Source organism: Manacus candei, unplaced genomic scaffold (genome assembly GCF_025592945.1).
Source record: "Manacus candei isolate 608988 ecotype Guabito, Panama unplaced genomic scaffold, ASM2559294v1 h1tg000009l, whole genome shotgun sequence".
NCBI lineage: Eukaryota > Metazoa > Chordata > Aves > Passeriformes > Pipridae > Manacus > Manacus candei.
This window is the reverse complement of record NW_026138057.1, coordinates 2,894,221-2,907,440: the sequence shown is the minus strand read 5'-3', so window position 1 is coordinate 2,907,440 and position 13,220 is coordinate 2,894,221. Positions and strand designations below refer to the sequence as shown.

The 13,220-nt window shown below is 53.4% G+C and overlaps 1 protein-coding gene across 1 annotated transcript in view; it reads left to right on the top strand.

Moving 5' to 3' along the window:
* Positions 1-611: 611 nt before the first annotated feature.
* BAHD1 (bromo adjacent homology domain containing 1) overlaps positions 612-13,220 on the top strand; it is a 31,568-nt gene continuing 18,959 nt past the window's right edge. Inside the window, exon 1 of the mRNA XM_051776976.1 lies at positions 612-936. The gene's annotated coding sequence lies outside the window, so the exon portion shown is untranslated. The remainder of the gene's footprint in view (positions 937-13,220) is intronic.

Here is a 13,220-nt window from a genome sequence, read left to right as displayed (position 1 = left end):
AACTCCCTGTTGGCTTTTCCCCCCCTAAATCGGAAAGGTGTATTTCCCCGGTGCCGGGTCACGGGGCCGCTCGGGGGGAGCCACAGCCAAGGGGGGCCCGCGGCCTTTCCAGTGCCCATCCCCGGGTGGGAACGATGGGCGCCCGGCCCCCCGCGCCTCCTGCCTCTCCTCCCCGGCAGCTTCCCGCGGGGCTCCCGCCGAACCCCCGGGACTCCCGACTTCCCGGGAGTTTGGACGCGGGGGCTCGGTTTAAGCGCGGCTGCCCCCGGGATGCTCCGGGCACACCCGGGAGGGGCGAGGGCGTCCCGGGGGGCGGGAGGGGGGGGGGGGTCTCTGACAGCGCGCGGGGCCGCCTCAAGTCCCCGTCCTGCGAGGGACCCGCGGCCGTCGGGGCCCCCCGGGTGCGCGGCTATCCCGGTGTTCCCGGTTATCCCGGTGATCCCGAGCCCCGGGCGGGGGGCGCGGGCTGAGGGGCTCCGTGAGGGGTTGGGGGGGGCGGCCCAGGGGGCGCGGGGCGGGGGCGGGCGCGGCGCTGATTGGGCGGCGGCGGCGCGGGGCGGCGGCGCTGATTGGGCGGCTTGGCGGGGCGAGTGGCGGGCGGCGCGCGGCGATTGGCTGCGGACGAGGAAGCAGGAAGGAGGCCGGAGGCGCTCGCGGCTTGCGGGGAGTTCGCGGCGGCGGCGGCGGCGCCCCCGGTCCCTTCTCCGCCCCCTCCTCCGCCCCCTCCTCTGCCCCTCCCGGCCCCTCCGCCGCCCGCTCCGGCCTCCGCCCGCCCGCTCCGCGACGCCCCGCGGCCAGGGGCGGGCGGCGGCGGCGCCTCGTCCCCATCCCGCAGCCGAGGAGGCGGCGGCGCTGACGCAGCAGCGGCGCGGAGCCCGGGACTCGCGGCGCTCCCGCCGCTGGATTTCTCCCCCCGGGGCCTGCGGCAGCTTCCCGGTGAGTCCCCACGCGGCGCCGCGTCGTCCCTCCGCCCCCGGGAACTCCGCCGGGCCGGGAGCAGGTGCCGCCGCCGCCGCCCCGGGGTTTGGGGTGGGGGGGGGCGCGGGGCCACCGGGAACTTCCCTGGCGGCGGCGGGGAGGGAGCGCCGGGAGGGCACCGCGGTCTCGGGCCGGGCCGCCGTTATCCCGCGCGGTCCCGCCGGTGCGAGGCCGGGGCGGCCCCGCTGAGCCCCCCGGACCCCCCGCCCCGGCCGCTCGGGGAGCACAAAGGCGGCGGGGGGGGACCCCGGCACTTGCGGGACTCGTGGCCCCGGGGGCTGCTCGCCCCAGCATCGCCGGTGCGGGGCCGATTCCCGGGAGAGCCGCCGCTGCCCGCGGCGCCGCCGGTGTCGGGGCAGAGCCGGCGCTACCCGGCCGGGAGTTGGCACAGGACGGCCCGGCGAGGGTCGGGGTTTTGGGGGTCCCGGCGGCCGGGCGGGGCCGTGAGCCCCTCGGGCGGGTGGCTGGTGGTGGAGCGGGTGAGTCCGTCGAGTTCCCGGTGTTTTCCCGAGGTGATGCCGCGTGAGCCCCGTGTCCCTGTCGGGCAGGTGCCACCGATTCTCTCCGGGGCTCAGCGGAGCGGGTTTCGTTTCCATCGCGGTTTTCCCCCCTTGCCGTGCGCTCCCCGTGGCCCTGGACACCTCTCCTTTCCTGCCGGCAGCCCCGGTGGCCGAGGGCTTGTTTCCTCTTCTCCTTTTGTGTAGCGGTGGCTCCTAATGGAGGCAGCTCCGTTGGCTCCCTCTTTTCCAGCTGCTTCTACGAGGCGCAGGAGCCAGCACATGTGACTGGGCAGAGCTCGGGAAGACGAGCAAGTGCTCCCCGGGCTCTGCTCGGAGCCAGCCCCGGCACAGGGACCCCCACACCCGGCGCGGGGAGCCGCGGGGACCCCTCTGCTCCCCGGGAGCAGCCGCGGAAACTTAAAAAATACGAGCGCTCGGGATCTGTTCTGTTCGCCTCTCCCCCTCCCCTCTCTCTTTCCACGAAACGCTTATCTGAGGGAGGTTGTGGCTGTGTTTTGTTTTAAGGGATCCAGCTGCCCCTCGTGCTCCATCTGAAGTCATCATTGTGAGGAGCAGGCGAGGCTCAAAGCGAGAGGCTCTGCCGGGCTTTTGCTCGCCTGCTTAATTGATCTGCCCATCAGTTTGCCACAATTAGCGAGGGCTCGCTCCACGCCGAGGGGATCTTTGGTGTTCTGGGGGGGGGTGGGGGTTGGTTTGAAGGCTTCCAATCCTCGTGGTTGCGGGAAGGAGTGCCACGAGCTGCGTGATAGACTGATGCTTTTGAAATCTTAATGTGATTTAAATACCAGCACGCTGCTGATCGCTTTAGCAGAGATATCCTGCTCACATATTCATCCCGAGCCATCCTTCACGTTTGGCATGTCCTGGCTACCTGAATCCTTCCCCAGCTTCAGCTGGAACTGTCTAAATATTTGCTGGCGATGGGAAGCCGTGTGTTAGTCTGGTTTACCGGGACATTTTGGATTTAAACATTGATTTCTGTTTGTTTTCCTCGAGAATTCAGTGCAGCATTTCCAACAGAGCTTTCCAGCTGCTCTTCTGGAGCAGAGCAGGGAAGTGTAGCATCGCTGATAGGTGTAAAACCAGCTGGGAAACAGCAAACCTGTGAGGGAAAATAATTCCCTGAACTTTGGGAGGGTGGATCCTTTCCAGATGCTCTGTTTGCTGGGCGTTGATGGTGACAGTTGCACAGGACAATAAAATGCCACTTAGAAATGTGGGGTTTGGGGGAAAACAGTCACAGCTTTGGGTCTTGTAGCAGAAATGTTATTTTGGAGGTGGCTGAGGTTTCTCATCCAACTCGGTAGTTCAGTTTAATGTCAGTGCTCTGTCCTTTCTGCCAGTCATGTCCATCACCTTTCTGTCTCCACTCTAGCAGCCTTAGTGTTTATTTGCCTTTTTAACCAATGTCACAGAAACATAGGACTTGTTAGGGTTGGAAGGGACCTCTGGAGATCATCCCCACCTAGAGCAGGAGACACAGGAACGCGTCCAGGTGGGTTTGGGATGTCTCCAGAGAGGGAGACTCCACAACCTCCCTGGGAGCTGTTCCAGTGCTTTGCCCTCCTCCATGGAAAGCTCTTCCTCCTGTTGAGGTGGAACTTGTTGTGTTGGAGGTTTCTGCAGGTTAATTTTGTGTGCTGTGATGGTGTGTCACTCGGGGGCTCCATGGGACATGATGTGCTGGTCCAGCCTGGGGAGATCCGAGTTAGGGAGCACCTGACCAGGATTTGGGGGAAATCCACTCTTCAGCAAATGCTTTCCTAATGCTGCTGCAGCACTGAAAATAAGCCCTTAGCAGCAAAGCTGTCCAAAGTAAACAATTGAAAAATAATTAGGAATGGGAGGCAAAGGCACGTTTGCTGCTTGGCATCGCCTTCGGATCACAGGGAAATGAGGGAATGACGATACCTGGCACTGCAAAACCAGGAAGGTGTGCCCAGATGTGCAAATGTCACATCCAGAAGGAGCTGTGTGGGGCTTTTTTTGCCCCACCTCCCAGTTGGTTGTCCCCATTTGGACATCAGAAGGAGTTTTGTTAGGAAAAGGGTTGTCAGGCAGTGGGAGGGGCTGCCCAGGGAGGTGGTGGAGTCCCCATTCCTGGACTGGACGTGGCACTCAGTGCTCTGGGCTGGGTGACAAGGTGGGGATGGGTCACAGGTTGGATTTGGTCTTGGAGTGTCTTTTCCGACCTAAATGATTCTGGGATCTCAGTTAACCACGTCCATACACCCCATGGAAGCAGGGACACAACCAGCCCAGTGTCGTGCCTGACCAGCTGAACCAATTAAGTCACAACTCTCATGTTATTAATAATAAACAAGCTGCGGTTCAGATAACTGGGAAATACAAAAAAACCACCCCAAAACAAAACAAAAGCAAAAATATAAACACCCCAAAGAAGTCATAAACCTAAAATAGCTCCAGACACAAGCTGTGGGCTGGCAGGGGCTGGGGTGGCTGGGGTGTGACAGCGAGGGACACGTGGTGGTCCCGGGGGATGTCCCTCATCCAAAGGGCTCTGCTTTGCTCTCCTGCTTCACCTCGCTGTGCATTTACATTCCTGTTTCCAGCAGCTCAGAGGGGTTATATTGGTTATATTGGCAGCTGCACATTTGGGCTGTCTTCAGCTATTTCTCCCAATTGCAAAGGCTGGAAAACGTTGCAGCTTCTGGATGCAAACTGTGTTTAAAGGGAGGGGGGGAAAAGGGGTGTTTTGTGGAGAGTGCTCAGGATTTGTGCTCTGTGTTGCAGCACGAGGACTGGAGGCTTTGGGTCCTTCAGCAATGCTCTCTGTCCAGCATGGCAGCTCCTCTTCCATTCCCATCAGAGACATGGATTTTAATGGCAAAAAATATTAAAATTCATGGCCAGATTGTTGCTCTGAGTGCATGAATTATCTCCAACAAGACCATCATGATTTAACCCTCTTTTGCACTTCTACTGGCACCTGGTATTCTTTAAATAGGGAAAACACACTTAAATGTAATACTACTGGTTTTATTTCTTAAAAGACAGAAGGAAATGTGGTTGTATGGGACAGTGCCATAGGCCTTTGTCCAGTTCCTGCCCAGATTTGCTATTTTAGCATGAAGGTTTACTATAAATAAAGTAGAAAAAAGTAGAGTCACAGTGATATTGCATGATAATAAAACCCCCCTTCTGTTAGAAGAGCAGGGCACTGGAAAACTTCATCTTGCCATAAAGTAAAATGAGGGACTGGTGTTCTTAAAGAGAGAAACCCAAGGATGTCATAAAGAAAAATAAATATAAAAGTAATGTATTTGGCCACAGTATTTGTGCCATTGGAGCTTAACTGATCTGTTCCATGTTATTTTTTCTCTTGCCATGTGGGTGAAACCCTTGTAACATCAGGGGATGGAGAGCTGGTGGGGTGTAAGAAGTGCAGTCAGCTGAGGGAACCGAACCTGAACCTCCTTGTAAAATCTCTGATCTCTCGGTATTATCCTTTGGAAATTATACAGTTGTAGTTTGAGTTAAATCACGGTGGAAGCCCCTCAGTGGGGACAGCAGGTCTGCTCTGCTTCTGGAGAAGAGCAGCTGAAAATGAGGAAAAATCAGCCCGTTTTCCCTTTCATCAGCCAGGTATCTGTGTGCGTGGAATACATTGTATACATGCTGCACACAGGGTGTGGGGGGTTATTAACCCCACGTGGATCAAAAATAACGCCAGGATTTTTGCCTGGTTTCCGAGTGGTGCTTTTTGGCAGTGCTGAGAGCTCTTGGGGATGGGGAAAGGCACGAACGTTTCCTTAAATTAAAAAATGTGGGAATGAGCCGTGTGACAGCCCGCGAGTCCGGTGGCACCGGGCAGTCCCCCTGGGAGTCCAGCTGAGTGTGCAGCTAAATAAACACCTATTCCCTGGGAGGAATGTGTGTCAGCTCCCCGGGAGCACGGCGTGCTCAGGGCCGGAGTGCTCTGCTTTTTTCCCACGTGGCACGGCCGGGAATGCTGCTTTTATCACCTTTTTATAAAAGCTCTGCCTGAGATCATAGGTGGGTACGTGGTTGGGTCTTGTCGAGGGCTGCTTGGAATCGTTTGGTCTGTGTGCCATTTAAAACTCCCAGTGCCTTTGGGGCAGCCCAGGAATTTGGGGGGTGTTTGCTGTCACACGTGACAGGAGCCTGGGGGATCAGCGGGGCGTCAGGGCGTTGGGATCCGTGTGCCTTGTGTGTCTCTCCTTGCCCTTCCCAGAGGAGGGTGGTGCAGCCCAGGTGGGATTTTCCTGCTGCTGTGTTCCCTGGGCACCGTGCTGCCATGGATGGAAGCGCTCTGGGAAGCGGCACGTGGCGCAGGTGGGATTTGTGTGAGACCTGGCGTGCTCAGGGATGAGATGCTGCTGCCGGGTGCTGCATTCCTCGTGTCCCAGTTCTCCTGAACAAAGGTGTGACTGAAGGCAAGGATGATTTTTTAGCTTGTGTGCCCCTTTGTGAGGCACATCCCAGGAGCGCTCGCTGGCACCCATTGTTCTTCCAGCAGTTTTTCCTCATGCTCGGCTTTGAAACTCTGCAGCTCAGCAGCCTGGGGTTTTTTTTTTAATTTTTTTAAATGAAAGATCTTGGCTTTTAGCAGCTGCCCGTATCTCAATATTTCAAATTATTTACGATGCTCTTAGGAACGAAAAGCAGGCGTTTTCCTGGCAATAATTGGAATAAAGGCCCTTTGCTGGCAGCTGATTTTTCAGTGTCTGGATTATCATCCTTGAAATAAAACCCCGGTGGCTGGGGAAGCATCGAGATCCCGGGCATTGCTTCCTCCCTGCACCGTGCCTGGCCTTCTATTGTTCCTGCCTGTGGCCTGTGGGAAGCTCGGGAAATCGGGAGCTCCGGCTGCCTTCCCGCAGCACGGCTTTATCGCCGCTCGGCTTCATTGTGTCTCCCGGCGCCTGCGGAATACCTGGAACGGGCTTCCATTGGCAGCGGGGAAGGGACACGGGGAGTCCCGGGGATGGGAGGAAAAGATGGTTGAGTTGGGCTCTGGAGGGAGCGTGGCCGAGTGGCCGCGGAGCAGGGGGATGCTGCCGGAGCCGGGAGCACCCTCGCATTCCCGATCCTTGGATCTCACCGGGGAAATTCGCTACCCAGCGTAGCCCCTGGAATGGAGCAGGATCCACATCCCTGGAATAACTTTGGGATGCTTGCTGTGCTAGGGCAGCGGGTGGGTTGAGTGCATTCTCACTGGTTGGGAATTCCATAAAAAAAGAACAGGGTTTGAGCAGGGGTGGAGAGGAGGCGTCTGTGGAGGGAGGATGGAGAGCACCTGGGGGCAGTGGGGAACAAGCTGCAATAATCACATATTGATAAACACGGAAGGTTTGGGAGGAGGAGGAGGAAGGTGGGAAGGCGCAGGCTCGTGGAGGGAACTAGTGGGGCAGCAGGAGGTTTATTTTTAATTAAGGAAAACTCCTCAAAAATTAAGGCAAGAGACGTGTTTGGGTTTGTTCCTTTGTTCAGCTCGGCCAAAATCAGTGGAAGGATTGGAGGCTGGAGGTGGCTCAGAGTAAGGAGGTGCAGAGCTCTCTCCGAGGTGAGCAGGAATTTTAAAGGAAAAGGACTTGGCAGCTCCAATCACTTGTAGACAGAGAAAAAAGGAGATTTCCTTAAAATGCTGGCTAAAGGCCACGTGGTACGGAAATCCTGACTTGGACAGGTAAATCCCAAACTGGGAATTCCTTAGATTTCAGCAGATTGCACAAGCAGCAGAAGTGAACCAGGTGTTTTGGGGATTTATTCCTTACAAGTCCCCTGGTAACCCCAACTCTCTGGCAAATCCCTAATTCCCAGGGGTGGTACCTGCAATAACCAAGCACCTGGTGAGGGAGAATGTGCAGTAACTGCTGGCTGCCCCCCTTGTCCCCTGCAAGAGCCCTGTCATCCCATCTTTCCCTTTCTTAGGTACTGGATTATATCAAAGATCTCTAGGAATGTAGTTATTTGGGATTTTCCATCCTCCCTGTGTTTTGGTTGGAAAGAGGTGAATCCTTTCCAGTCCTGTTAGACAGTGTGATTGGGAAGGCACTGTTTAGCCAACCTTCAAAAAAAACCCATTTTCATTTCTTCCCGCTTCCATTTCTTCCCATATGGTGGAAGAGGAGCCAGGGGATAATTCCCACTCGAGAATAAATGATCAGCTTTGCTGGAGGTGCAGCCCTGGCACCTCTGGGGCTGTAAAGGCGTGGTACAAACCCTGCCCCTCTCGGGGTCAGCACCAGTTGTCAGGAATGACTTCAGCCCAGGGAGGAAGTTAGGGATGCGAGTGGCTTAATTCCAGTGCGGATGGAGCATCGCTGTCTATGCTCAGCCCACGTGTGATCTGCAGCAGTTTCTGCTGCCTGAAACCACTAATGAGCTTAAGAACTTCCCTGTTTTCTCAGTGCTTAACGAAAATTAAATCCTTCCCTCCCTCCCTCCTGACACAACTCGTCGCGTGCTCGGCCGGTGCTTTCAGGCAGAACAATGAGTGGGCACTGACCCTCCTGAGGTGCCACCTCGGAGCTCTTACGGAGTAATTAGGGGATCCTTAACCTTCCCACGAGGTTTAGGGGGTGGTCTTTGCGTTGATAACGTGTCGTATCCCAAGACTCGGCCTTGAATTTCAGGCTGTTCCAAACTCCATCTGTCCACTGAGTGAATGTCAATCCAATTTAAGCTTGCGTACGTTTCCGAGGAAACCATGGGAGGCAGTGGGGAGAAGTGGATCGTGGAGGGGCAAAGGGGGAAAGCACAGCAGCAGCACTTTTGACTTTTCACTGCTTAAATATGATTAAAACCCAGTTTGCTGTAATAACCCTGCATAGAGCAGTGCTCGGAGGCCTTGGGGGTCAGACGGTTCCTCTCGGAGCAGCTTCTGTTGTGCGTAAATGAAACATTAAAATAAGAAAGGGGAAAGTGGTTTCAGGTGCTTCCCCCAAGGTCTCAGTCCAGCTCGTAGAGCTTTGCAGTTTCCCACAGAGATCACAGAATCCCAGAATCAGTGAGGTTGGAAAAGCCCTCCCAGACCATCAAGTCCACCCTGTGCCCGATGCTCACCTTGTCCCCCAGCCCAGAGCACTGAGTGCCACATCCAGTCATTCCTTGGACACCTCCAGGGATGGAGGCTCCACCACCTCCCTGGGCAGCCCCTTCCAATGCTTAAAATCATGGGTTTGGACAGTGAGGTCCTAATTTTCTACGTGTCAGGCTGGAAAACTCGTGGAGCTGTATGAAAACTTGTGCAGTCCCTCAGCTGAGCAAAGCAAGCTGTGAATGGACCCAGAGGAGTCTTTATATGCATATAAAGAAATGTCTGGGTAAATTTAATATCAGACTTAGTGCTTGGTTTCTGTTTGGAAGAAATGAGGATTTCCCCCCCTATTTACAGGAATTCACCTTTAATTGAGAGTTTAAATCCTGCAGAAGCTAGGACTGTAAGTGTGCCTGGCTTTCCAGAGAGAAGTGTATTTCTACCTGTTAATACAGCTGTTAAATAAAGTGTTTGTCTTGGTTATTGAAATGAGGATCTCGCTTTGGAGCTCTAAAATGGGATATTATCTGTCATTTTAGTTTAAAGAATGCTGCTGGCTTCAAATGTTTTACTGTGACGAATAGCTGGAGCTGGAATTCTGGTATCTGGGGATATCCTGCGTGGATACATCATCTCCCTGTGCATTGTAACTGCAATGTGAGGCACAGACTCCCCAGCTCAGAGTTTTTTGCAGCTGTTGTTCGGCGTCAGATCCTCTTTGATTCAAATCCCCCCAAGATTTGGACCGGCAGCAAGAAAACTGGCTGTGGGGAGGTGTGTGCTGGGCACGGGCACTGGGGATCGTCCTTGGGCCGAGGCTGTGGGATAACAGGGGGGTTCTGGCTGCTGGGGGGGCTCTGCAGCACGTTCCTGCTTATCAGCTGTTTACCCTTCCACGCTGGGCACAACCTGGGAAAGCAGAGCTGGCTGCAGCTTGCTTGGATCTTCCAGCAGCTCCTGGAAACTTCCTACCAGTTCCTCCTCTGTTCGCCCGGTAGCTGTGAGCGGCTCCTGCTGCCACTTTGGCTCTGCTTCAGCTGGCAGCTCGTGCAGCTCAGGAATCCCTCTGGGATCGCCTCTCTGGTCACATTTGCTGTGGTCTGGCTTCACATGCTTTCTCCTTGTACCCCTCTCCTCGGAGCCTGGAGCTCCAAACCATTTGCATCTTTTCCTGCGCGGGTGCCTGGGATGTGTGATCGTTCCCTTCCCCGTCCCTCTGCTCCACGTGTTGAACATCTCAGTGTGCAGTTAATGTTCTCAAATCCTGTAGCTGATAATCAAGGGGGTGATTCTGATTGTTTTTTTTTGTTTCTCCACTAGGCAGTGCTAAGAGTTCCTCAAAAGTTTTGCCCTTTTTTTTCCTGTTAGGAATGTTCTCCTAGAAGTTGGAGGAAGCACATGGTGGTGGTGGGAGGGGTGTTGTTGAAGTATCAAAGCATCGTTTGTGCAGAACAGCTTCTGTAGCACTTGTAGCAATCTTCTCCCCAGTACTCGCCACAGCCTGACTTCCAGGGACCTTCCTGAAAATCCAGTTGGAGGCACCCTTGCCATTTCCATAAAACTCTTTAAAAGCTTTGTGGTCCCCAGAAGGGAGCTGTAATTAGGCTCCTTTGCCAGGGATCCGATGGTTTATCCTCTGGAGTTCCCACTGGCTCCATGGTGACCTGCACTGATGTGAGAATGGAAGTGTTTCCAACCCCCCTGCCCCGAATTCAACCTGGAGCTCCGGGGGCCGGGTGTGTGGCTCAGTCATTGTTCTTAACCAGTCCTGATTTTTTTTTTAGTCCGTTTTTCCTCCCGGCTGTACAAGATGGAACAAAATCCAAGCAGTGTGTTGGTGTGCTGGAGCTGATGTGGCCCAGCTGATTGAAGGTGTCCCCTCCTGGCCCTGGCTGTGCGAGCCGGGTGTGTTTAATCGCTGCCTCTCCGAGCAGCCCAGGGCTGTCACGCACGTGCGGGTCCATTAATGCACCTTAATGAGTGGATATAAACCAAATCACTGCCAGCGTGGGCTGCAAACCCTGTCCAGTCTATTTAAAGGTGATATTTGTTGCCACGACTGATCAAACCCGGGGCACGAGCAAACCTGTGTGTTTAAGTGCACCTCTAATGATGTGGGGAAGGGATGAAAGAGCTGGGGCAGCTCCTAATGGGAGTTAAATGGGCTCTCCTGGAAGCGCTGTTCCAGTGAGCGGGATTCTCCTTGTCAGAGAGAGCAGAGTGGCTGAATTGCCTGTGTTTGGCTTGTGGTTCCTGGTGTTTTAACGTGTTACAACATCCAGCTCCTGCCTGAGAGTTTTCTCCCCAGGTTTCTGATGGCAACACCGTGCCGGCTGATGGCCCCTAGAAATGCTCCTCTGGCTCTGCTCAGGACCTTTGGCAATGCTGAGTCCCTCCACTTCCTGGGCTTAAATTATCCAATTTGATCCAAATTTCAGTGGTTCTCTTCTAACACCACCTTAGGAATGAAGGAACTTGTTGTCCTTTGAGGCGTCAGCACCATCCCTTGGACTGACCTCACGCATGAAACCAGTCCAGTTGTGACATTTCCAGTGGAACTTCTTCGCTTACCTTGTGAGTTATTCATTTGTAAATACTGTCTCTGGCATTAATGAGAGGGAGGAAAGGTTTAAAGCAAGTTTAGTTAGGCTTGGCAGTTCTACCTCGGTCATAACCGTGTCTCCAGCAGACGTGTGAATATACACTGTAAGTGTGGTGGTGATTGATGCTGCATTTTGTGAAGGAAAAAAAGAATTGTTTATTTTAAAGCCACATCTGGACTTTTATTTCAGAAGTTCCCAACCCATTCTGTGATTCATAGCATGCCAGAATGATTTGGCTTGGAAAGGACTTAAAAATCATCTTTTTCCGCCCCCTGCTATGGGCAGGGACACCTTCCACTAGCCCAGGTTGCTCCAAGCCCTGTCCAGCCCTTGGACACTTCCAGGGATGGGGCAGCCACAGCTCCTCTGGGCAACCTGTGCCAGGGCCTCCCCACCCTCACAGGAAGGAATTAGATTTTTTTAATTCTCAGTTCAAATCCAGCAAAATTGGCTTCAGATTTAAGCTCTGCTCGGGGTTCAGGGTGGCACTGTGGTTTATGAGACGTGGGGGAAGGAGAGGGTTTGGTTCCAGGGATTCCAGGGGGAATGTGAGAGTTGTGTAAAATCTTTCCTTGACTTGAGTTCTGGGTTGGGACTGAAGCTCTCAAGTGGACAAGTGCTCAGCATAAGTCGTCCCGTGTCACCCTTGTCCTCAGCTGGGGCCGTGTGGGGTTTTAATTCTGGTGTTTCAAGTGATGGTCAGAAAGTGAGAATAAAGAAGTAGAAAGTCTGTTTTCTTTTGAAATGTCTGTTAAACTTTGAATAGAAAGAGGAATCAAAACCTTTGATGGAGGAAACGTGAAATCCCAGAGAGCTGTTGTGCTGCATGGGCAGCTTGTAACCCAGCTGAGGGCGAAGCGACGTGCCACTGCTTTCAAAACCACAGAGAAACAGAAGGTATTTCCAGAGGGAAAGCTGGTAGTGCCTGAAGAACTTTGTTCTAAAACTGAAAATAATCCAGATTGCAGTTCTAGTCTGAAAAGGCAGTTCTGGTCAGGGTATTTCAGCTGGGAATGAGTCAGAACACAAGAATCCTTGAAAATATGACGTGAACTTGTTCTTTAACAGAGCCTTGTTTTGCCTGCTTGGGCTTAAGGCTCCTTTAAATTTCAGTCGAGGTTATAACCACGCATGTTATTTAAATTTTAAAATCCAGGCTGTCCTCTGCACTCCTCTCAGAGATGATAACTCCTGGAGTCCATACCTGGAACTGCAGTGCCAAGGATTAGGACACTAAGATGGGGCACAGGCAGTTTGGAGGGACACTCTGAGGTGGGGAAAATAAGATGAAGATTATTTAAAGGAAACAAAAAAAAAACATTGAAGTTGCATTTTGGGTCAGAATTCAGGATGATTAGTGGAATGTTATATTGAAGGGATGTCTTGCCCATCCCTGAATTTCCTGCATTGTTTTTTTTCTCCCCTAAAGCCACTTTTGAGCTTGTTGAGCAGGAACATGTTGCCTTTGGATCCCGAGACAGTTCCTACTGGGAAGAGAGTGCAGGGAGAGTTTTGTGGGGGGTGATGTACTGGAGAGAGGAGAAGGGAAATCCGGATCCAGGGATAGGATGGCATGGAGAGGAGCTGGCAGGGATGCACCTGCCCTTGGAATTCCCACCGGCAGCACAGTTTGCAGCCACACGTGTCGTACACGGGATCACGGCACAGCCTGAATTATTTAGGCAGAGCAGCTTGGAGGAAGCTCCTAAAGCCGTGGAAGGGTGTGAGTGTAATATATAGAAGAGCTTTAATATTTACTACAGAAAAACCTCACACCTTGTTCTTCAAAATAAAGCCCTGGGAATAATCTGTTATTCCGTTTTGTCTGCGGAACAGGAAGGGTGCCAGAGCTATCTGAGCAAAGTGACATGTGATTGATATTTTACCAGACTCAGCCTTCTGCCGCCGAGGAATCCAGTTTGCATTTTGCATCTATGAAAAATCAGATGAGCAGGGCTTGTGTGGGTTATTTTTTTTTATTTTTTTTAAACCTTGATTAACTTGATTGGCAAAGCTGGTGCTCCTTCTGTAAACACGACTGCGAAACCTGTCCCGGAATATTTTCGACTTGGTTTTTCAAATTAGTTGTAGGGA